Genomic DNA, 24746 nt, shown 5'->3' on the forward strand with positions numbered 1-24746 from the left:
AATTCGGCATCAAAAATTTTGAAAAAATTTCATTTAACATAAATTATTTTTGTCTTCAACGTTCTATAAGAATTCTTGAGATCGGTTGAGAAATAGTCGAAATATTTCAAAAAACTGAATTTTACCATTTGGTGCCCATAGCAAACCGATGAGTGGATTGGGGTCTGGAAAAATTTTCACAACTTTTTTTTACAGTTCACTACATACATGAATTTTTTCAGATTTTTCAGAGTCAAGGCAAGTTTGTCCCCCTTATCTGGCTAGGCCTTTTCAAGTACTGCCATGGTTTTGTTGTCAATTGTAGAAATATAAGGGACTTTTTAGGGAACATATTTAGTTGACAAAATATATCAACTGTTAAGGCTTAGTATATGCAAAATAAAGAAAATTTTTTTTATAATTTTTTTATGATTCTAAATTTCTGCTCATCCGGTGAAAACTGTATTCATTGGGAAGGTACGTGTGTTTGAAGTTTTGACAATATGTGTGTCAAAAAATTAGAATTTCTAGTAAAGCCATGGCTTTAATTTCTTTTTTTATAATTATAAATCCTATTTAGAGAGTTATTACAGGTATAAAAATATTTTTCTAAGCGTTTGCAAGGGGCCAGTAAATGTAAAATAAAAAATGAAGTTCTTATTATCTTTAATAATATGTAATTGCAGCTTATTTCGCGGTATTACCAGTATTTACAGAGATACAGACGTATACAGCTTAAGCTATTCCTTTAGCCTACTATTTTGAATTTTTAGTGATGCCATGGCATTGTACTTTAACCTCGTTATATAGGGAAGTATTTAGAAGGTTAAATTGTTTCTTAATTGTATTTCTAGACCAATGGCTGAGACCTAGTATGCGTGAATAAAAAAAAAAAAAAATATACATCTTTGCATTTCATTCAAAAAAAATTATTGGTTATTGTAAGTTTGTGAGGTCACAAACATATTTTAGTAAGTTTCTGATTAAAATATTAAAATACACCACTTAACTGAAGCTATCGTAAATTTGAACCCGCATGCTGTTAAGTAATGCAAAAGCGACTTAGTACTCAAACGTATCACATGGAGATACACCTTGTACTAGAGCTCGCAACTATTGTATCTGAGCCACCAAATAAAAGTCGTCGACACCGCTGCACCTGTGAAGGGTATAAAAGGCTCATGTTAATCACTTTTGCCTTCTGCAACGAGTCTGGTACTCCGTCTATTGAGCTTTGCTCTTAAAGGCTGTTGTACATTTATTTGATACCGCAATAAATGGCGAAATTATATTTATATATTTGACGGCTACAGTAGCACAGTGGTTTAGGCTGCGTAGCAGTTCTTGTAGCCTGCATGCTCACGAGTTCGAGACCCGACCTTTTCTCATTTGGCTAATCTACTTCCTTATGTGCTTATTCCAACTGTAGTTTGATGGTTTGGAAGCCATGGGAAATTAGGTCCCCTTTTCTGTGTATATATATATGCATAGTAACACAGTATTGTAGAGCCTATGGGGCACAGTTCTCAGAAATGGCTATAAAATATAAAAAATCCGTATATTTGATTACTACTTTTTATATTATATCTTACAAATAGTACACTACTTTGGCAAGATGAGCGACCAAGAGGCTATTGTAGCCTCCTAGTTTTATTCGTTCATCGGTAGCTACCCTCTTATGTTAGGTGGGTAAAAAGTAGATTTTCGGGCAGTGCGAACTGGGTTCTCTAAGGTAAGATAATTCTCTAGGTAAGATAGTTTTTTTTTTTTTATATTATAGTGCTTTACGTCCGGCTCCTATAAAGGGCACTACACAGGGCACTTAGCACTTTGGAGAAGGAAGGGAAGAGGGATGGGAGGCCTCCCATTACTGGGAGGGGGGTAGGAGGAATTAGGCAATTTTGCTGCAAGAAGGTCGCCTAAACTCTCCCCTAAGAGAATTGCGTGGTGAAAAAGCACATGTGAAAAATCACAGAGGTACTTGCCCGTAAAGTCGCACTGGCCGGGAATCGAACCACGGTCTCCCGCGCCCCAATCCACGACCTAGCTGACTGAGCCACCGCGCGCTCTAGGTAAGATAGTTAGTGAACCGGTGGATCTTCAGGCAGTACGAACTGGAGCGATCCCGAGGCATTGGTGAATTATTGCACCCGAGGGTATCATAAGAGAGTAAATAAATTAATACCTAGTAATATCAATAATCCCGGGGCAGTGTGTATCGCGAGTCAAGGGTGTTGTGAATCTGACTACGTGCCTACACGCTTCAACTGAGGTATCTTGTAATACATGTAAATCTCTTTAAATCCAGCATCGTACCTACAAATCGTTAATGCCTTTCATGCTCCTTAAAGGTAAATCTCAAAAATACCAACACTTATGAATATATGACGTCATGTATAAGATTTCGATTGTAATAGCACACATTAAATTTCAATGAATGAGTCCATCTATAATTACGACCCTCACAAGTTATGCCATGGCTTTGTAGTCGTTCGTAGTGATGGAGTAAACTATCTGAAAGGTTTATTTAGTTAATAAATTTCTTCTCTAAGCTTTGGCTAGCCTAGTAAATAAAAATTGAAAAAAAAAAAAAAAATGTTTAATGAATGGTGATGACTTAAAATCCTGGCACATTTCGCAATTCGTCTATTACTTATGGAGTAACTGGCGTTTGAAGTTTAGTTTATTTCTAGTAATGCCGTGGCTTTATAGTTTATTGTAGAAGTACAGGTGACTACCTAAAAGCTTATTTTAGTTGTTCAAATGATTTTACTAACTGTAGCCCAGCTACAGTAGACGAGAATTAAAAGATTTTTTTTCCCCAAATTTTTAAGAACCATATTTATTGCTTATCTTGTGGTATTCCAACTATTTATGAAGATACAAGCGATTAACCTTGAGGCTATATATTTACTCTAAAATTTCGAATTTTAAGTTATGCCATAGCTTTTTAATCTTTTGTAGTCATATAGTGGACAGTCTGGAAAATTATTATTAGTTGCAAAAAATCATGTTTATAACGATGGCTATAGCCTAATAAATTTTAAAATAAAATAAATTCTTTATTGTCGTTAATAATTACGAAAATACGAGCGTTTAAAAGTCAGACTATTTCTTTAGCTAAAAATATCACATTTTAAGTGATGCCATGGCTCTGGAAACGTTTCTAGCGACAGAATAAGTTGTCTGGAAGGTCTCTTTAGTTGATGAATTTGTTATTTTAACGTCTGCTGAAACCCAGTAGGCACAAATTCAAAAAAATAATTATATAGCTCTTACTGATATTAGTTTTAATTACATATTTTTCTATTTCTACATTATTATCAAAGATACGGGCATTTAAAGTTTTGGCTATTTCTGTATCCAAATATTTCAAATTTGGGATACATCTATGGGTAAGCTGTCGTTTGTAAAAATACAAGAGACAATGTAGAAGGTTATTCAAGTTATCAAAATTATTGTCCATGCGTTGTCTAGACAATAGAGTCCAGTAAACGCTGACCAAAAAATTTTTTTTTTCAATCGTACTGAATCAAATTTATTGTTTATTTTGTGATTACTCTATTCTTTCCGAAGTTGCTAGTGTTTAAAGTTTTAAAAATTTCTCTATGAAATGATTTTTTATTTTAAATGAATCCATGGCTAATGTGTCATTTGTAAAAACATATGTGACTTTTCAAAAGGTTATTTTAGCTGTCGAAATTACTTCCTAAGCGTCACCCAGAGGCTACTTAACATTTAGCAAAAAGTGAAATTTTCTAGAATTTGAATGATTCAAATTCATTGCTTATTTTCCGATATCTCTATTATTTACAGAGGTATAAGTGTTTTAAATTTCAGCTATTTTTTTAGCCAAAAATAAAAAAATTTTAAAAAATTTAGCCGAAAGAACTTTTATTTGTATTTAGCTGCGGTTTCCGAAATTTATCCATCCGATTTTGCTGAAATTTGGTGTAGTTATTGAAGATTACTAAAGTTACAACTCTGCCAAATTTTAGCCCTCAATGTTCATGCAAAAGAGAGTTATTGAATGTTGCCTCAAAAAACGAGGTTTTTTTGCTTTTTGTGTAAAAAACCGCTGACCAATTGAGATTTTTTTTAGGTCTTACTTTTTTTTCTGCCGCTAAAAACCGTGTTTTACCATTTTTGCCTCTTCTTTTAAGGTTTAGTGGAAAATACTTTTTGTTTGATTTCATTACAATCAATTGGCATTGTTTAATCCTCTACGACATATTTTTTCGAGGTAGTCTGAATTTTTCGAAAAATTATCGACATTTCAGCTAATTCGATCACACTATATTTTTATGAACCAAAGACAGAGTCGAAAAAACAGGGTAAAAATATGTGTGTACTCTGAATAGTGTACTCAATACTCTTAGAGTAACTCATTGGGAGATCATTTCTACAATATAACAACTTTTGAAGATAAACTCTTTTGCATTGCGCACTGGTGCCTTTTATGCTAACGTTATTTCCTTTTGAGTAGCAGGTTTTCCCGCGCTCTAGCGTTTTCTTAACGTACTAGACGCACATTCCCCGCGCGCGGCGTTCAAATTTGAATTTTCGTGCTTCAAATAGAAATGAAATATATGTAAAAAAAAAATGTGTACTGTTGAATTGTCTATGAGACGGATTTTTTATTACAAGAAAATGTAATAAATAGAAGAATATAAATATAAATGTAAAGCGCGTATTATAAATTCTAGATGATAGAAGTGCCCCCTTGCACTCTGTTGCAGGTTATATTGTAGCTGGGGATTTGAATAGCGATCTTCTTGCATACGACTACTACTTTGACGCCTGATAGCTCAGCGTTCGCTTCACATAGTGCCTTTAGAGTGACTTATCATAAGGGTAACTCGCATATGTTGCTTGACGCCATTACCCTCGCGATCAGGTGTACCGGAGGAAGAAATATTGTTCATTTGGTAGAGTATAAGTTCTGCAAGAGGATTAAAATTGATATCAGAAATACTTGGGATGTCTACTTACAAAACCAGATGAAGTAAAAAACAAGTCTAAGTGCTGGCGTGTTATAAGCCGTACTGGCATATCTGAGTGTTAGCCACAATCTCCATTGGTAACACTGTATAACTGTTGGATTATTATTCATCTGTAGCATGCATCATTCCCTTGTGCTCTTCAGAAGAGCTTGAAGAGATTTTTCTCCTGTTTGTAGATTCGCCAGATGTTTTTAAGTTTAGGTCGATGGATATAGTGCAGATGTGCCGATCACTTATACATTGTGCATGCTTATTAAAAGCTCGCAGCAACGATGGTTTGTCTCTGGGATTTTTTGCAAATGACTTCTTAATTCTTTGAGTGTACCTTAAGTATGTTTTCAATTTATTCCTGTCAGAATGCTTTTATCTTTCTTCGTATACGTTATCAACCATAGTGCCCATCTAAAGCTTTCAAATACATCACCACCAAACATGTAATATTATTTAGAGGCGAAATCTTTACTCTCGCTACTGCAATCTAATTTAAGATGTGGTTTTTGAACTTAGTTGGCTGTGATTAAGGTCACAGATAATATACATTCTAGTATGGACTAGGGACTAGTGATGTTATCAGTATATTTTGACTTCTCACGGTCGTTTGATATTACTAGCCACGCGGCTTTGCTTTGTTCTCTTTCAAGGTCTAAGTTCTTGGTGGATACGATTACATAGATTCACTTCTATTTGAGTGGCCGCTCACAGGTAGTTTTATGTTTGAATAAAACTTTGTCCAAGCCGCGTTCAATAAAATCAGGAGTGCTTCAGGGCTCCTCTTCTGGCCTAATACTGTTCCTTGTACTTGTGAATTTGGTGCAGTTCATTTTGCTTTTTTCTAAGGCTATGCTTTTTGCCAATGACTTACAAATATAAATGTTCATAATGCAGACCTGCTGATTAAAATAGAGGCATTAGTCAAACTAATTTTGATATTGCTTCAGTGGATGGCTGGTCGTGGATATGGGATCTTTTACTAAATGATGAGAAAATCTGCTTGTTTTTTTTGTTAATACAGCAACATCGACGTCTGAACAGGGAGGACTTTCTACCACTCATGATAGGATATTGTGTGATTCCACTGTCTGAAATAGTAAAGAGTTTGGGGTCGGTTTTCTCTGAGGACTTATGTTGGAATTGCCATATATTCGGCATTTGCTCTAGGGTACATGGAATACTACACCGATTGCGTTTAAAGGGTGGTAAATTAACTACTTCCTTGCGTAGGTTGTTGGCTTCTGCGTGGGTAGTGCCCCACTTTGACTATTGTTGTTCCTTTATGCCAACCTGCGGAGATATCTCCATGTATAATTGTAGCGCTTGCTTATTTTGGTAGTTGAATATATTTTCTTTTTGAGACGGCATTCACAGCTAAAACCGTTCTACCATCGCCTTAGTTAATTAACTCTATAGTAGTGTAGAAATTATTTTAGAGCTATCGCTATGTATCGCACTCGGACTACCGTTAAACCTAAATATTTAAAGAATTTTTTTACCTTGACTGGTGTGACCTGCGCAGATCAGAACGTAATGTTGCATCAGGGTTTCTCAGGCCGATGCCATCTACTTTAGCTTATAAAGGTTATTTCACTGTTTTGGCGATAGTGCCTTAGGGCAAATTACTATTTCATATTGCATTGTTAAAAACTCTTTTATCATTCAAGAATTTTTTTTACAAATACCTTTTTGCTCAAAAATAAGATGTTACTATGTTTTTCTATAAATGTTCCTAAATATGTGCATGGATCAATATTGTCAAATATTTGTGTTGATGTACTGTTGACAATACTGCGTACCTTGAATTTTTAAGAAACGATAAAAAATTTTAGGATGTTACATTTATAATGGTGTACATAGCCTGCATTGAAATATTATAATTATAAAAGTTATTGTAAGAACCCTTGTAAAAAAAAAATATTTAATCTTACTTAGTGATAATTTATTTAGTTTTCAGCTATTTTGTCCAGAAATATGTTCATAAAACCAAAATACAATAAAATAAACACACAAATAATACAATAATATAATAATACAGAATGTAAAGTATACGACCCTTGCATTGTGCACCTGAAGTTATAAAACGAAATCCATTATATAGTCTGTATATTATTTTAATTCTGTGCATTTAATTCGACTTAATTACACATCTAAGGTTGTTTCAAATACTTAAGCTTAGGCGTCCACACTACTTACAGTAGTGACTGGCAAAATTTGTAAAATAACCTACGCATATCCCCTACATTTACCCCGTCTGGGTTTAACATTTATACCTTCGACATATATCACACTGAGAGCGTATACTGTCAACGTACATTTTTGGGGACTAATACATTAGTCTTAAAGTTAAAGTTACTAGTTGAAAAAATAATTAATTCATTAATTAATTAATACAATCAGATACATCAATAGAACAGAATAGTAGAAAAAAAGGAAAAATCTAAAAACAAAAAGCAAGAAATGTATAAGTATAAATAATAAAAAATGACCCTCCATGGTACACCTTTCATACTCTTTTTGCCCTTAGATTGCTAGATTTATTGCTAGAATAATTCTTTTAATTGTATTAAATGTATTGTTATCTGGGTTCTTGCTTGATAGCTTTGTTATATTTAATTCACTTAAGTTTCTCGCTACACGTACCGCTACCTCCCTTGGCTGCTTTAAAAGTTTCGCATTTATTTAATATATAATAGAAGTTTTCGTTTTCTTTTTAACATGTAAGGCACTTTCTTTCTTCTGTGTGCAGCCAATACTTATTCTCTTCCTCTAAATTTCCACACTTCGTTCTCGCTATACAACTTATTTTTCTATTCTTAATACAAGGCATCAAATATTTTGGTATAACATACGGTACCTATGGCATAAGTGATATGTACCTTTTATTATAACTAAAGTTTTTAATACTTATCTGGGTGTGCTCATTAATATCTTTCAATCTCTGAAGTAAACAAACAATAATATCGTCTCCTTTTTCTCTAATTAAATCCACTTTGGCCGTACTCAAATCAAGTTCATTATACAATTTACTCTTCGAAACTTGAGATTGAGTTTATCCATTTCGCATGATTCTTTCCAACACTAACTCAAAATTTTAAGTTCGTTTAATTCACTGACAAAACATTTTGGCAAAACCCGCTTCTGTTATTATTATACATCTAGGTGTATGAAAGTCTAATTTAAGAAATCATCTGAAGTATACATATATATATATATATATATATATATATATATATATATATACAGATTTGCCTTTACTATTGAAATTAAAATCTAAATACGTAAATTTAACTAACTTTTTAATTCTTTCTTTCCCCGAAACCCAAACTTATTTTTACATTTGCTAGCTTTATTTACAACTAGTACCTTTGTCTTTTCTCAGCTTAGAATGAATTTTTTACTTCTTATAAATGATGTGAGTGTGTCTATCATGTTTTTCAAAGCCTTCCTGTTCAGAGCCACTAATATAATATCATTCATGTAGGCTAAAGACCAAATTCTATTTTTACCTACCGCAATACCTCCAATCCCTCTTCTTTTAAATTCTTAGCTTTCTTAATCACGTGATTTAAAATAAACACATTGTTCATTGTTGATCTTTCATTTCCAAAGCCTGCTTGCCTATCTGGTAACATGTTTTTTTCCTTAATTTCTATTTCTAGCCTACCTTTGATAATTTTCGTATGAATCTTGTATGCCGTGGACAGTGAGGAAATTCCCCTGTAATTATTCGTACAGTTTATATCTCTTTTTTTGTACAAAGGTACAACCACTGCAGTCTTCCAATCATTTGGCATTTCATCCCTCTCCTAGACCAACTCTAATAATGCAAATGAGTGGTCATTTTTCATTACGTGCGTGTAGCCATGCCTCATTAGTTATCCCATCGACTCCTACTGCTTTTTTTCAATTTACTATTGATTATATCCATTTGGGCCTTGAATATATATATTCAGTGTCAAGAGCTTGGATGGTTTAGTGGTAAGCGTGCTAGCTTCCTAGCTGGAGATACTCGAAGGGTTGTGAGTTCGAATCCCGTTGAAAATTATTGAGATTTTTTTCTCAGGCTTTTTTGATGAGATGAGTACCTAGGATGCCGAAACACTACTTCTCTGATTTTTTAGCAAATAATCGAATAATCGATTTTTCCAGTAATGTTTGGACCTCCAAGAGGCTTCTTTTCTCAACGAAAGCCAATACCTGGCTAGGTCATCGGGTAAAGTCACTGTTAGTTATAAAAAGGTTGATACAGCAGGTTAAGATGTTTTATTGGAAAATATCTTCCCATAAACTTGCTAGTTGCTGGGGTGTGATTGAGGCAATCGCTGCTTACTGTTAATAGTATCCGGTGAAATGGATGAGCTGTGGAAAATTTTAAAAGGGGCTCGCATTAAAGACTCACATATTTGGGGAGATAGGATGGTAATTAAAAAAAGAAAAACACAAATACGTAGAGATTAGGGGCGTAGGGTATGTAAAAATCCTGCAATGAGAACTTAAATAATAATAATAATAATATTATGTCTTCATTAGTTCCCGGCATTGTGAAAATTGTATCCATACAACAGTTGTCTAAAATGTTTTTCCTAGTTTTCTATTGCTTTCTTTTTTTTTATGGACGTTAGTTTGCTTTTCTTTTCCTTCTTCTACTTTAAATATTCTTTTTTTACACAAAATTTTTTCTTTAAATACGCTGATCCTACCAGGACTTTGTATCCGAATACACTTCTTTAGTTTAATTTTTTTTTTATAAAAGCCTGAATAATTGTATTTCTTAACAAACCCCATTTTTCTGATGTACTTACTTCTGCACTCCCATTATCATTTAGGTTTCTAATTTTTTTTTTTATAAAACTTGACACTTTCTTCGTTTCGAACGTAAATTTTTTTTTCTTTTTTTTTACTGGCTTATCTCTACTTGGCATTTTATTGACGTTCATGCCCCTTACTTTCAAGTTCGCACTCAGAGGCGTATAGTTTAAATCTATCGTGCTATATATCCAAAAATTCTTTAAAATATCTATACCTTCATAGATCATAAAAATGTTGTCTATAACCGAATTGCTACGTGCCTTGATATAAGTAAATTCTCCTTTCTCATCTCCCTTACATAAACCATTCAAAATAAACTATTCCTTGTTATCTAATAATGCTGCCAGCCTGTGCCCCTCGTTACTTACAACCTTACATTTTATATTTTTTCGTTTTTCCAAACATTTACATTAAGTTTCGCCCCGCAATTCATATTACCTATTTTTGTATTGATATCTTCTACTAACATCGCTTTTTTTTCCTTTGAGAACTCAAAGTCTTTCAGCAAATTTAATACTTTGTTTAAATTTCTAAAATTATACACAGATAAAATGCAAATATTATTCTCCTAATATATTCTAGTTTTGATTACCAACTAAACCCTATTTTTGTAATTAAAAGACTGCCTGCGCCACAAAAAATTTTTTTCACGCCAATCAGAAAATCCCCTTTAGCCCTCCCTTTTTGTTTAGTTATAACAGCAAGCATTGTGCTTGATGTGAAATCAGTGGATAAATTATCTTTCAAAAATTCACAATACAGAGCTGTGATTCTCTTCATACCACTGTAACCTCTGTACTTTTCTCTGCTTCTGGCTCACCCAAAAAGCTCCTTAGCTTCCCCATCTGATAGATCATCCATGTTATCAAACCCGTCTTCTGTCTTGTTTATCTCTATTTCATTATCATTCACATTCACAGTTTTTGCAACTCGCAACTTGCTCTCGTTTGTCGCCCTTATCACTTTTATTTTTACATCTTTGCGATGGAATGCGTTTTTTTGCCTTCTTGTCCTCCAACATAACATCCTTCTACATTTTCCGTACTTTCTGTACCTGTACTTTTTCAAGCTCGTATCTCACTTCACGCCCTTCTGCTTTTTTTTCTTTCACCCATTTTACAATAGCCTCTTACTTTTTTCTGTCTTCATACGTCATATTGCTCTCTATATAAGGTAAATGTCCCGATTGTGAGACAGGGTTAAGAGAACTTATAAGTGAAATAAGCTATTCGAAGCTGAAAAATACATGTAACCAGAAAATTTTTCGTATTATAATGTAAAATTATGTGTTCTAGCAATAAAAAATTTATTTTAGTGTATAAATATGATCGCAATAATAATTTAATTTGAAATAATAGAGAAAAATATGAGGTCCCAATTAATGGCACATCAAAAAACAGGATGGCCCAGTTGTCCCACTCAGTCAGTCCCGGTTTATGGGACATACAGAAACTGTTAGATTGAACCTACCGCGATAAAAAAAAAAAAAATTTGGTAGCTCGTGAAAATGAATAATAAGTATAATAATATAAAAAAGTTCACCCCACAAAATCACAATTTTGTAAAATAACAAAATAAGCTCAAATGAAGATAAAAATAGAGATTTAAAAAAATTGTCGGAAATAATAATAATTGCTATTTATACTTCAACTTAATGTATTCATTAATTTACATTCTAATTTAAATAAATAAATAGTATTATGCAAGACAATAAACTTCAAATTTTGACAAACAACAAAATATTAAGAGAACAAAATCTATTAATCTTATTATATCTACTTTTCTTGTTTAATTTGTTTTTAAATATCTTAAATTTGTTCTTGTATTTTTTTCTTAGCCTCTTCTATTTTCTTTTTTTCCTCTTGTAATTGTTTTTTTTTTTTAATTTTTTCTCTTCCTTTTTTTGTTGCTCTTCCTCTTTTTTTAGTTGCTGCTTATTTACACCTTTAGAGGCTATTTTTCTGTCAGTCTTTTTTCCCTTTTTTCTTTCATTTTTTAGCTAAAATCAGTAAATTTTGTTAATTAAGTAGGTAATTACAAAATAAAGAGTTCTAGGACTGCTCACTTTTGAGGTTATGTGTACGATTTATTACTGTATGTCAATAATTAACTTACTATGAAGTTGGATATCAATTACAATAACTTCACAATTGATTGAAACACACTGTATTCACTTTTACATAACAGAATACAAGATTTGCAAGTAAAAACAATAACTTTGCTGTGTCTCATTTATCGGGCCAAAGGCATAAATATGAAGTGTACGTAAATACGGTACATGCATTATGCTGTACCATTAACTGGGACCTTCAAATTTTAGATGTACGTATATTGAGACATGGTTATAAATAAAAAATCTGCGTTAGCTGTACTGATCTTTGTTTTTAAATATATTTAGGAATACCTAAGTTCATGAAAAAAAAAACATATCTTGACAAAGAATTCAATTTAATTAAGAAAAAACTTAGTAAAGTGAAAGTCAAAATAGGCGCAGATTCGTATGTCCCATAGTACTGCAATGGCAGAGTTGCAATAAACATTTTTTTTGTAATATTCTTTACGTACTATGGCCTTGAAAAAAATATATATGATAAATGTTTCTACGTATATATATATATATGTATATATATATATGTTTATTTTATTGTAGCCTTGCTATTTTAATTTTGAATCTTTGGTGTAATAAATATCAGTTATTAATCAATAGATCTCTGCAGTTGGACCACCCTGACCTTTTTACTTTACTTTTCTATACACTATGTTTTCTGTATCGTCAATTATTGTTCTACTCTCTTTCTCTCTCTCTCTATACACTATTTTCTTTGTACAATAGATTACTCTCTACTTTGCTCTATTCTACTCGTACACTTTCCTCCATTTACTTAACCACTCCCGGTATTCAACTTTCCTCTGCCACACTTTCGTACACCAATTTTACTCTACGCTGATAGAAACTCCACTGTACTACTCGTACAGTTTACTCTGTGTATCTTGGCGCCTGTACTGCTCTTTTAATTCTCTTTTTCGTTAAAACTTCTACGTTACACTCTATATTCTCCTGAGTTGTGTTGTAAGATCCAAAATGTTTTCTCTTCTTCCATGTCCATCTAATACAGATACATACATTCAAACCATACATTACCAGCAAAATTTTGGTCTGCTAGTGTCTGGTCTCCTTTCCTCTTCTCTTGATTTGTCGTCCGCAGTACCGAAAACATAAACATACAATATTTATTGAGTTGGCAGCTGCTGATAACATCTTTCCTAGTCGATAGTTAGGGAAAGGTAGGGTGTAGTGGGTTTGGGGGGAAAGTGGGTATTTATTATAATTTGCAAAGTATGAATTATTTGGTTAAAAAAAAAAATCCTATTTATTTTTTAAAGAGTAAAAACGCTAATAAAAAAGAACCAGTGGACAATGGGTGCTTGGGTACCCAAGTAAGAAGTTATACATCTATAAAATTATATATTAGATGATATAATTATACATATAAATATACCTTTTATGAAACGATACTGTGTACCAAGGCGTTGCACTTATCGTTGGAATGAGTATACCTACTTAAGTTGAGTGTGGTTTCAATAAATATTTAAATATTAAATAACTGAACAGTTATAAACAATATATAATGCCACAATACGATATAAACAATATGGAGGCTGGCCAGTACAAGACTGGGCTGGGCACTTTCGTCGAATCTTCCTATAGTTTCAAAACAACTTCCTACTGCCTACGCTGATTACATCTGTAACCTTACGCTCACATTTATCACATACACATACACACTTATTCCCAGTTCATTTTTAATATCCAAAGTACAATTGTACCTCAAAAATTAAGACAAACCATCCTGCAGTACCGCTTTCTTCAATAGCCTAGTAGTACATGCCAGTGAATGTCCCTTTAGGATGTTTATCACACATCGGTTTTTTTGACAGACATTATTCAAGCATCAAAAGTATACTCAAAATACCATAAGCAATACCAAAAAAAATTGCAGATCATTCAACTGTACCCTCTTTCACATGTATTTTAAAAATTTGCTATTTAACATGTAACCTTGTGGAAAAATTACTTACATTTGTGTTTATAAGATCTGTATTAACTCCCCAATTTTTTTTTGTATGGAAAATCACTGTGAGATAAACCTGTTTCATTTTCAAATACATCTATAATTTTTTTTTAATAACACAAAAAAAAGGTGTAACGTAAAAGTGTGCGTGAAAGCGTGTATGCTAGCTTATCCTTATGAGAAAAATAATTTCCAGCGTTGCTGCATATATTTTTGCTTCTCCCACCTTTCTGAATTTTGTGAAAGAAAAAAACGCAATGAAAATCAATTATTGTATGTATACAGTACGGAAAGCATTTTTTTTTTTTTTTAATAATACAAATTATGAAAAAATGTAAAAAATTGTATAAACAATTATTAAATTATCTTTAAAGTAAAAAATGAAAAATAAGTAAAGAAATGATTCATAATATATATAAAATCTCCTCTGCTAATATATACTTATTTCCAAATTTTTGAAAAAACATGCATTTCAAAATATATTTCATTAAATAAATGATTTATTCATTTCATGTATAATTCAACCAATTGAATTAATACAGAGTAATTAAAAATCTACATTTAAAATGAGTTACAAACTGTACGATAAAATGAAGTAATCGGTTTTCCACTGTTAGGCCCACTCATAGTAGAGTGGGTAAAGGCCTCGGCCAGTGTGCACGAGATTGAAGGTTAAAATCTCTTTAGAATCTTTTTTTTTTTTTTTTGTAGAAATTGGTTAATAGAAACACAACTTAAAATGTGTGCTGTAGTGTGGTGCTGTAACGCTGTGCAGTGTGGTGGGACCGGAAGTACCTCAAGAGGGGCGTGGCGAAGGAGGAGAATAAAGCTAAATGCTAAATCTTCGTCTGTTACATTTTTTCTCAAAGTCACCAATCTGAAATGATTGATTTACTCTGTAGGGCAGAACGCAACTATAGAAGTATACCTTAAAAGAAAATCGTTAATTATTTCAAAATAAGTATTTTTTGGGTTTTTGGGTTTTGCATCTCTGTATTAGGAGTTAGAATTTTACAATTACAGTTTTATCTTCTTTAACTTAGTCTTTGAAGTATATTAAATTTGCATGGACAATGATTAAAATGTTAAAAGCCTCGCTCGCTCTTTTATACGTAAATGTTGGGCTTGTTAGCTTCTTAAGGTTACGCGTTTGTGAATCAATTTTTGAATTCTTCTCTCAAACATTCCTTAGATCATAGTTAATCAATTCGGTGCAATTTTATTTTGTGTAATTACATTTTTTAATATTACTTGAGTACAGAAAACGTTGCCCTAGTATTACACTGGCGTAAAACTAAAAATAACAATAAAATTGTTTTAATTTTATAACATTTCAAAATAGTTTAGAATCACTCGATTTCATGTGTAATTTTAGAACTGGTTTGAATTTGCTTTTTTTTTATTATTTTCTTCTAGATAGTTATAAGCCAACATACAATCTGAGGTATGTGGGAGAACATAAAAAGCACTTATTCGAAGTATGTGGCGCTACTTACGTGCAGGAAATCGATTTAGCAGAACAAGTACTTCTGTAAAGTGTGGGAACATTATCAACGCGTTGACAAGTACCTATGAAATAGTAGAAACGAGTATGACACAAAATTATTTAAATATTTTTTATATCACAACCATAGTAAATTCAGCTGTTAAGTATTTAAGCCCTCAGGCTATTATCGATTTTTTATCCTAATCTAAAATAGCTCAATTAGCTAAAGCACACACGAATACTATGTTAACCCCTTGCCTTGACTAACATGCGAATTCAACTTATGCAAATATTGAAAACTATTATAAAGAAAGACGGAAGAGATAAGGAGTATGAGGCCACGACTTCCCCCCCTCTCTCTCTTTCTCTCTCTCTCTCTCTCTCTGAGTCATTCGGATATTTTGTCCTTGGCATTAATAAACTGTGTTTCAATTTAATTCAATTTTCTCTCCAAAGTTTGTAGCAGACATACGATCATTTTAAAGCTCCTACTTTTTTTTGGCCTGGCCTATTTTCTTATACCTCCGTTAGAGTTCTTATTAGGTACGCCACGACTCAGAGCCTGGGTGGGTCTTCTACTGTTTTTTTGGTGCTCTGGGCCTTTTAGTGCTTGAGTTACATCCCAAGTTAATATGAATTATATTATAACTAAAAACTATCCGTCTGTCAAAATTCAGATAAGAAGTATTGTGAATATAAAGTAAGCTCATAATATGACAAAAGGAGCTCTTACGTCGCTTACGTGTGCGCGTGTGTATTAGCTTTGAGGTAAATGCTTCATAATATGCTGACATAGAATACGGCCAGCCTCGTTGTAAAAGTGCATGTATATATGAATGAATAGTTACTTGCTCATTAATTGTTCAATTCTGATTATGTCTGGTAAAGGCCTCTTTTCCTCGCTCTAATGCTATAAAAACGCACCATCAAGAGGAAAAATCGCTCTCTTTACGTCTGTCACCTGTCCTCTAAAGTTTTAGTCAACTCTTGACTCACGCGACTCGTGAGTAGCTTATACACTTAAGGCATAACGTGTTGGCTAAGGCAATTCGAGTGCGTATCGAGAACATCAATAGTATCGGACTACGCTAAGGAGCGAGGTTCGGCAAAGGAGGCCCGCCGAAAGTGGTTCCGCAATTTATTGCATCGTCGCACAACGAGCCGGGATTCTCACTATTTTCGATACTTGTGTGCTGACATCCTGTTATTCGTGGTTACTATTTGGTTTAAAGTCATGTATTAGCATTATAAATTTTATTTTACTCAGCTTGTTCTGCTTTTAGTGTCTGTATGTTATTTTTTTAGCTTAATTTTTGACTCAATGAGCGACCCTCAGCGTAGCTGCCATAACTGCTCGAGACCATTCGTATACCGGGGTAAAAGTTGTCCTACTTGTAAAAAGTCTTTTTACAAAGGCTGTATTTTGCTCTATTTAACCAAGAAGACGATTGATATTTGTTGAGCACAGGATTTTAGCGATACTGTTCTGCGATTAGGGGAAATATCGCGTCATGGATCGTAACAGCCTTGGTTGTGAATGCGTGCGCAGTTTATTGATAGCGTTGGTGGCGTTGACGTTGTTGGCACGGATCGTGTGAACCAGAATCTTGTGGCATCGCTGGTGCCCGAGCTGAGATTACCAGTGGGGAATATGATTGCTGACACCAATCTCACTGATTATGAGCAGAACATGGAGTTATTTAGCTCTGCCGGCTTGAGTACCAGTCCCCTAGACGGTAAAGATTTGGGTCCGGACGGTTTGCCCTTAGGCTGGGATACCTGTACGCCGTCTGACTAGTTCGCGGCGCTGTATAAAGCCACTAGCAGCCCCCGTCTCGGCTTCGCCCGAGACTTACTACATTGAACACCGTAGTGTGTCGATACGTTACGTGAAAAATTTTCAGTTAGAAATCTTACATCTATTCCTGACACTTTTCAGAACAAAAGCCTTCTTATTAAGAACACATTTGTTCGGGATCCATACAGTTTATTTGGTCAAATCGAAAAGCTGTAAAACTAAAAAAAAAAATTATACTAAAAAGTACAGTGCGTTCCTTATACATCAAAAGCTACACACAATATTTTTAAGTAACTCCTTTACCCACTAGAAGTAATTCTTAATAGACATTTGGAAAAAACGTTTGATACCCATTGAAAAACATGTTTACTATTCACTTTGCCCCACCTTCTTCTATGTAATGACGGGATAGCTTTAGCTACTACATCACAACTACTAATAGTGGATGCATGCCATAAAGTTTTAACCAAAAGTTGGTACTATATTAAGTAAAAACAAAAAAAACGTTTCTGCAGTACGAAAAAATAGTACTAATAGCGGCTGATTTAATTTAACAGGTAATTAAATCAATATATTATGATACTGCCAATTATTCTTTACTGAATGATTTTTCAAAAAACACTGCTTTCTAAATGTCGCAGACTTTCAAAACATTTTCAAACACATTTATTTTGCCAAAAAAAAAAAAAAAACAGAAAAAAAAGAAATGGATAATATGCATAATAATGCGATTTGAGAAATTTTAACTCTTGTTCATTGCATCATTAGTGCAGTTGATTTCACTGTTACCATAAGTATTTCCGCTTTTATAACAAAAAAACACGCTTTTCGAATTTTAATCAACGTGTTTTTCCATCTGTGACTATGTGCATCATACGATGAGACTGTACTGTTCGATTATTATTAATCATGAGGCATCCGCAAAATTACAATTGAACGAATTGTATTTTGAATTTTATTATTAACAATTTGGATCACAATTTTCGTACATTAAATAGGAAGAATACATTCTATGTGATAAATAGCGTAATTTGTGCAGCTCTAGTTGCGTCTGTTCAGCCAATCAATAGTATCTACTATCACTCGTTTAAAGAAAAACACTCCTGAAGCGCACACCAAACACTTCGGGTTTTACTCTCTGCAGCTTTTTTAAAAGAGTCAAAGCCAGGATTTGCGCAGTGTTGGGATTAAGAACTTGTGTGTCAAAAGTAGCAGAAATTTAAACGTGGGATTTTTATCACCAGACATGCTGTGATTTTTCAACAAAATGTAAATATACCTTAATGTCCGAATTCAAACGGTTTTATGGAGAAGTGTACAGGGACCGTGAAAGGAATTTGAGGTGGAGAAGATGGCGTGAATTTTTTGGTCATAAATGCCCTTACTCTATCTCTTCCTTCATTTAATGGAGTTAAAATACATAATAAAAAATTTCATACTTTGTAAAGAACAATATTTTATTACTCATTATGATAACCTTACTATGTATACTTACAGTTCAGTAAGGATTGCGGTGTATTCATAACCTTTTAAGTAATGCTCACGGCAAAAAAAATATGGTTATAAGCTTGTATTGACGCTATTAAATACCATAAGGACTTGTGGACTAATTAAAAGCCTGATAATAGTTATAAAAAAGTTGGAACGTGTTAAATAAATTTTTCGAATATTTCATGAAACAATTGTCACATAAGGTTGGAGAAGATATCGACGTCCCCAACGAAGACTATGCCTTGCTTTGAAGCCTTGACAAAGCTTTGTCCTTTTCCTATGTCTGGACGAAAACTGTGCCATTTAGCCTAGTTCGGACGAAGACAATCCCTTTTTTTTTCAAGCTTCAATGAATACTAATATGACTCATGGTGAATTATAATAACAAACTAGCTGTTTAAAGCATCAATAAAACATTATAATAATATCACTCAATTAATACGCTCACAGCAATGAAACAATTATGTTGCAAACTTTTGACTGATTATGTATCTATTGTTCTAACTTTAAAATGAAATTGATTGAAAATCGATATTTTTTTGTATTATTATGAAAAATGTTTTTCTACGCTGTTCACGTATCCAGTCATTAATGTATGATTAATGCATTCCTAATTTTTACAGAAAAAACTGAGTAAATACTGTGAACTATTGCAAAATATTCTAGTATTTGTTTTAGAACAGGAAAAAAACAATTTATACTCGGATGCAAAAACTATTTAATTTTTGTCTAAGCTAAAAAAAGGCATAGTCATTGTCCAGACTCGAGAAAAAGGCATAGTTTTTGTCTGGATTTGAAAAAAAGGCATAGCCTCCACCCGGACCCGGAAAAAAGGGCGAATTGTTCGTCTGGAAGCAAAAAAGGTCGTAGTTTTAGTCCAGACTACAAAAAAGGGCATAATCTTTGGCCCACACGTTGAAAAAGCATAGTTTTCGTCCAGGACCAAGCAGGGCATAGTCTTTGCCTGGAGCGAAGATATATGCAAAGCAACTTTTTCCTGATTATTTGGATAGTATATAGAATTTAAAATCAATACGAACGTATCATACCTTACATGCACCCTGAGCCAATATAATTTTTTTTAACTTTCTTTTCTAAATATGTATGTTTTATCTAAGCTTATGATAACATCTTAATTGCAGAGATTTTTATAATTCTAACTATAAAACGCATTAGCCAGCTTAACCATCTAGTTGCCTGAAAATTTCTAAAGCCCAATCAATCTGAATCTTAGAAGTTTTTATTCAGAGTTGCAGCAGCTATTCGCTAAAAATATATTAGACAAACTCACATATGTAAAATATATGAAAAATTAGGCTTAAGTTCTGTCAAATTAAAGGGAATCATATGATGAGAAAAAAACTTTCAGCCTGTAGCCATCTTGAATAAACTTGAAGAAAAAATAAGTCATGTAAAGCTAGTCAAGTTAAAAAACGTGAAGTCATAACTTATCAAAGTGATAAAGGCTTGAGTGGTACTTCAAACTTGCCCATTATTAGTCCATCATTTACGAACAATGATATAAAACTATTTGGTAGAGCTTAGAATCACATAACTAGTCGCAAGATAGTTTATGTAGACACAGAAACTACTAGTTTTAGTTTTACAAAAGATCAAGTTTACGAATTAAACTCCTGAACTTTTTTTTCATAGGAATAGCAACAATGAATAATGTTTAATGATTTAAAAGAAAAATTAGTTTTGCATTAACAATTTTTACTATCTTATATAATTTTTGTGGAATAACCTCCTCGCTTGTTTCCATTGAGTAACGTCAACATACGTTAAATTTGAGGAACATTAAATCTTAGAAATCATAAATATGAATCTTTGACTTGTCTAATTATTTTAAAACTTCCTAGTATAATTTAGTGACCCTAAATTTTTAAGGAACAGTGTGGTGAGCAAAGAACTGCAGTCTTATTTAGCCGTGCCGTATTAAAGAATGACACTGAGTGAATATAGCGAGTAATTTATATTTTAAAGTAATATATATCTATATTAAATCCTGGATACATACTTCAATATATGACAGTTTCATACCAACTGCAAGTTACTGTATTTTGTTACAAAGAAAATGACTCAAACCTGGTGGTTATTAGACACACTATTCCTTATCTAACTGTAAAAATTCTTTGTTTCTAACGCCTTTTTTATTATGGTGGAATAATTAACTCTAATAGATGAAGTTTGACAAAAATAGCTGAATTAGTGTTCATGAAAAGAATAACTTTTAAGGTAAAGAAAGATTTACTGCGATAACATAAGAATCTAACTTCATGACAAATATCCTTACAAAATTAGACTACAATAGTAATAATTTTATTGACAACTACATGGTGTCACAAACATATCATGACGTCTTTCTCTCTCTCTCTCTCTCTCTCTCTCTCTTATTTGTTGCTGCTTTTTCATGTTGTTTCGAAACTGCTTGGCGAGGTAAACAAACATTGGGATATTATGTGAAGCTCTATTAGAAATGAGAAGAATACTGGTGTCAAAGCTCAACTTCGTGATGCAATTAACAGCTTTAGCAATTTATTAACAAATTATAACTATAATTTCTTCCGCCTATCTTAACAAACTTTACGTTGAACGCGTGCATGAGCCCTGTATAAATGCAATAAATGATGCGTGTTATAGAATTAAAAAAAAGTGTCGATGCTACCAATGCCGTAATGGGTGGTGCCTCAATATGAGCTGTGGTTCGTGTGTTTTCCGTTGTTACTGCTGCGTCTGCTTTTCCTTTTGCTTATTTTCTTGGATTGTTTTGAGGTACACACGTGGCAATAAGAATAAGACCATATTGGATTGTAATGATCTGCTCTATGTTCAGCGTTCTAATCGTGTTACTATAAGCTTTCGCGGTAAGACCAAAGCCGGTTACCCCAGCTGGAAAGTTACGCATGAGACCGTCAACAAAATTATCAACTCCGTACAACTGAAAATAAATGTTAATAGAGTGTTTTATACAGAAAATAGTTCTGTAATTCTTAATTGGTTATCCTATTGAGTCAACAATCATGTATGAATAATGCACTGCTGTAAGTCTTTTAAGTTTGGCCATTTTGTTAAGGAGTGTCCGGGCAACATGCGTTGCGGTTTTTCTGCTGGCCCGCATGAATCTAATCCATGTAGCAGTAAAAATAGTTTAAGCTGCCGTTGTTTTTTGGCATCCAATATCTCTGTAAACGTCAATCGTTGTGCTTTTGATAGGGTCAAATGAATGATCCTGAATAAAGAAATTGAGCCTGCTATGTTTTTCGTAAATTATGGCTAGTAAGTATTTGTGCATTAGCCATTGGAATACGCAACCGCTCAATGCTAATTTTATTGATATACGTGACTTTATTTTAACAAATGGGGTACATGTTATGGGCATAAGTGAATCTTTCTTTCCAGCATTCCACACTACCACCTCATCCGCAACGATCGAGCCTATCGTGGTAGGGGTGGCGGTGTATGCGCATAAATCTATTAAAACCTCTGTCATTGCGTTTTTCCCTGTATGGTCAACAAATGTTGTACGTCCTGATAACCTCTTTGTAGAGTTACTTCTAGGCTCGTGCAAATTTCTTCGTGTGTTAGTTTATAACTCTAAGGCTGGCTGCTGGTATGATACGGTTAAGGACGCTTTGCTTGGCTGTAATGGTGGTATGATAATATTTTTCTTCTTAAAAATTTTAGCATTGACTGGTTTTCTACTCTTTTGTCTAGGAATACACTTGCAGACTCTTTGGTTGTTTACAATCTTAAGTGTATACCCTTCAATCAAACATAATGTAGGAAATCCTTTTTCTACTATTGATTACTTCTGCCTCGTTAATGATTTTCGTCTTGCTTTCTTTTCTCAACACCATTTGCGTATCTTGTCTAGGTCGGATGTCCCTAATATTTGCTTGATAGGTTTAGGATTGACGTATCTGACTCGCTGAAGATATTATGTGTGATCCTAAACTCAACACTGAGTCTTAGAGCGCAGTGTGGTACCACAGCCAAGAAATATGCGGCCGATTTTATCGCATCCGCAAGTTTGGCTCTTCCACACAATCAGACTGTAATTAACACTTGATCAAGTTACTTGTATTGCTATACTTTGACTAATGTGCAAGCATATTTTTCTCACTTTGTAAAAAACTTGAGATAAAATTAAGTGGAAGTATGAATAGTGCTATTCGTTTTGTGACTGGTACTCGTAAGTAAAATCACATTACATCTGATTAAATTGGTTTAATATTTTACCCTACTCGTTTTAGACCGAGTATTTTACTGTCTTATTTCTTGCATCTGTCCTCAGAAGTGGCCAGCCTTAATATTTATGTTCTTAATTTTTGTTACGTCCACGAGATAGACTTGGCTCTAAGCCTCCAGTCTTGATCTGATCATGCCTGGCTCTACTTTTAAATATTTGCATGATTCTTCTTAAGTCGGTAGAGCTGATAAATAGAATGCTCCGACAACCGCTGTTCGTGAATTATACGGGCAGCACTGCTTTAAAAAGGTACTACATGATTATTATTTCAATTTGTTTGTTGCTTCACGTTACTTTGTCCATCCGTTTTTTTCTTCTATTTTATAATACTAAGCATGCGTTCCATGACCGTAACAATATTATTGATTTTATGTGCCCACGTGTACTATAGCTGCAGTGTATGCTCTTACGTTTCATTTTATTTATAAATTAGTTCTATTGCAATTTTATTGCATTATAAAGAGTATGTTATGTTGGCGTTAGCCCTCCACAGTATCTGTATGATAAGTTTCAATTATTGTAAGCCACACAAACTATACAGGACCTTGTAGCTCGTCTCTAAATTCTAAGTCTATGAAATAAATTCAATTCGTTTCAATGAAATTCTCGGCTCCACCAAACAGTGCTACTTACATAATACCCTGCTGCTTTCCTACTCTATTTATAATATTGCAATGGTCACAAATTATTTATAAATCTATACTTCTGCTCTTTTCTCAAATGGATGAGATAATCAACTTTATCTCGTTCGAGCAAATATGGAACATGATTTTTAATGCCATCTTGGCTTAAGTATAGTCAGCGTCACCGTAGCCAAATTTTGTGTGGTCATTTCTTATAGTCCAACAGTATTAATAATGGAATAATTATTTAAAACTAACTGTTATTGTTAAAATGAAAAAATTTACATGTCATATCATACTTGAACACTCAATAACTCAAACTATTTCTTATTCCTTATAAAAAAGACTACTTGTAATTTAATGTTCATGATTCTTAATCCCTTTTTATTCGTATCATTTTAAGTTAATAATACTGAATACCAGTTAAGTTGCTCATCGTTAATACTTGCTTGCATGAAAAATTATTGATAATATATAATACCAAACAACAGTTCGAATACTATTGGTCGGTGCCTGCTCGCTTAATGATTGATTTTATTAGTTTTAAGTATACTGATTTTATCACAGTTGTATTGCTAATCGCCAACGCTTACTTTTCTAAGTGCTTATTTTAAAAATAAATAATACCAAAAAAATGGTTGGTAGCTGAACGTCGATGCTTGCTTATCTGATAATGTACTTTCTTATTTAACTATATCAAGTATTGATTTAACTTAATCAAGTATTGAGAGTAAGGTGGTACTATAAAATCGTTGAGTTGGTAATCGCAGAGGATCACTTGCCCAAAAATACATTTTGTTATTTAACTAAACTAGAAAACAGTTTAGTTGCTTATTTCCGGATCTTGCTTGCTTGCCTAAAAACACACTTTAATTATAAATAATAGCTAAAAATAGTTTTATTTCTAATCACTGATGCTTCCTTACCAAAGGACATATTTTATAAATAAACGATACTAAAAAACAGTTAAGTTGCTAATCGCCCATCTTCTTAAGAGCACATAGTAATACTAAATAATATTAATAATCGGACTTCTGTTTCGTATGCGTAGGAGGAGGACGTGTCCGTGCGAGAGCAGTGAAGAAAAGTAAATAATAAAGAATAAGTAAGTGTTACGTCGTAAAATAAAGGTGCATAGAGCTGTGGAGAGTAAGCAAGAGTCAGGTAAGTGCAAAATTGAAGAGAAGTTAAAGTGAAGTAAATGGATTAAGTGAGATTAGTAATCGAAAGTTAGAGCA

At 33.2% G+C, this 24746-nt stretch overlaps 1 protein-coding gene across 3 annotated transcripts in view; it reads left to right on the forward strand.

Annotated features, from left to right (window-relative positions):
• The window catches only part of Gbeta13F (guanine nucleotide-binding protein subunit beta-1), a 358024-nt gene that overhangs the window by 22973 nt on the left and 310305 nt on the right, over positions 1–24746 (forward strand). The window lies entirely within an intron of this gene.

Source organism: Copidosoma floridanum, unplaced genomic scaffold (assembly GCF_036245765.1).
Source record: "Copidosoma floridanum isolate Cflo_tuat_1 unplaced genomic scaffold, Cflo_Japanese_pri ptg000015l, whole genome shotgun sequence".
NCBI classification, from domain to species: domain Eukaryota; kingdom Metazoa; phylum Arthropoda; class Insecta; order Hymenoptera; family Encyrtidae; genus Copidosoma; species Copidosoma floridanum.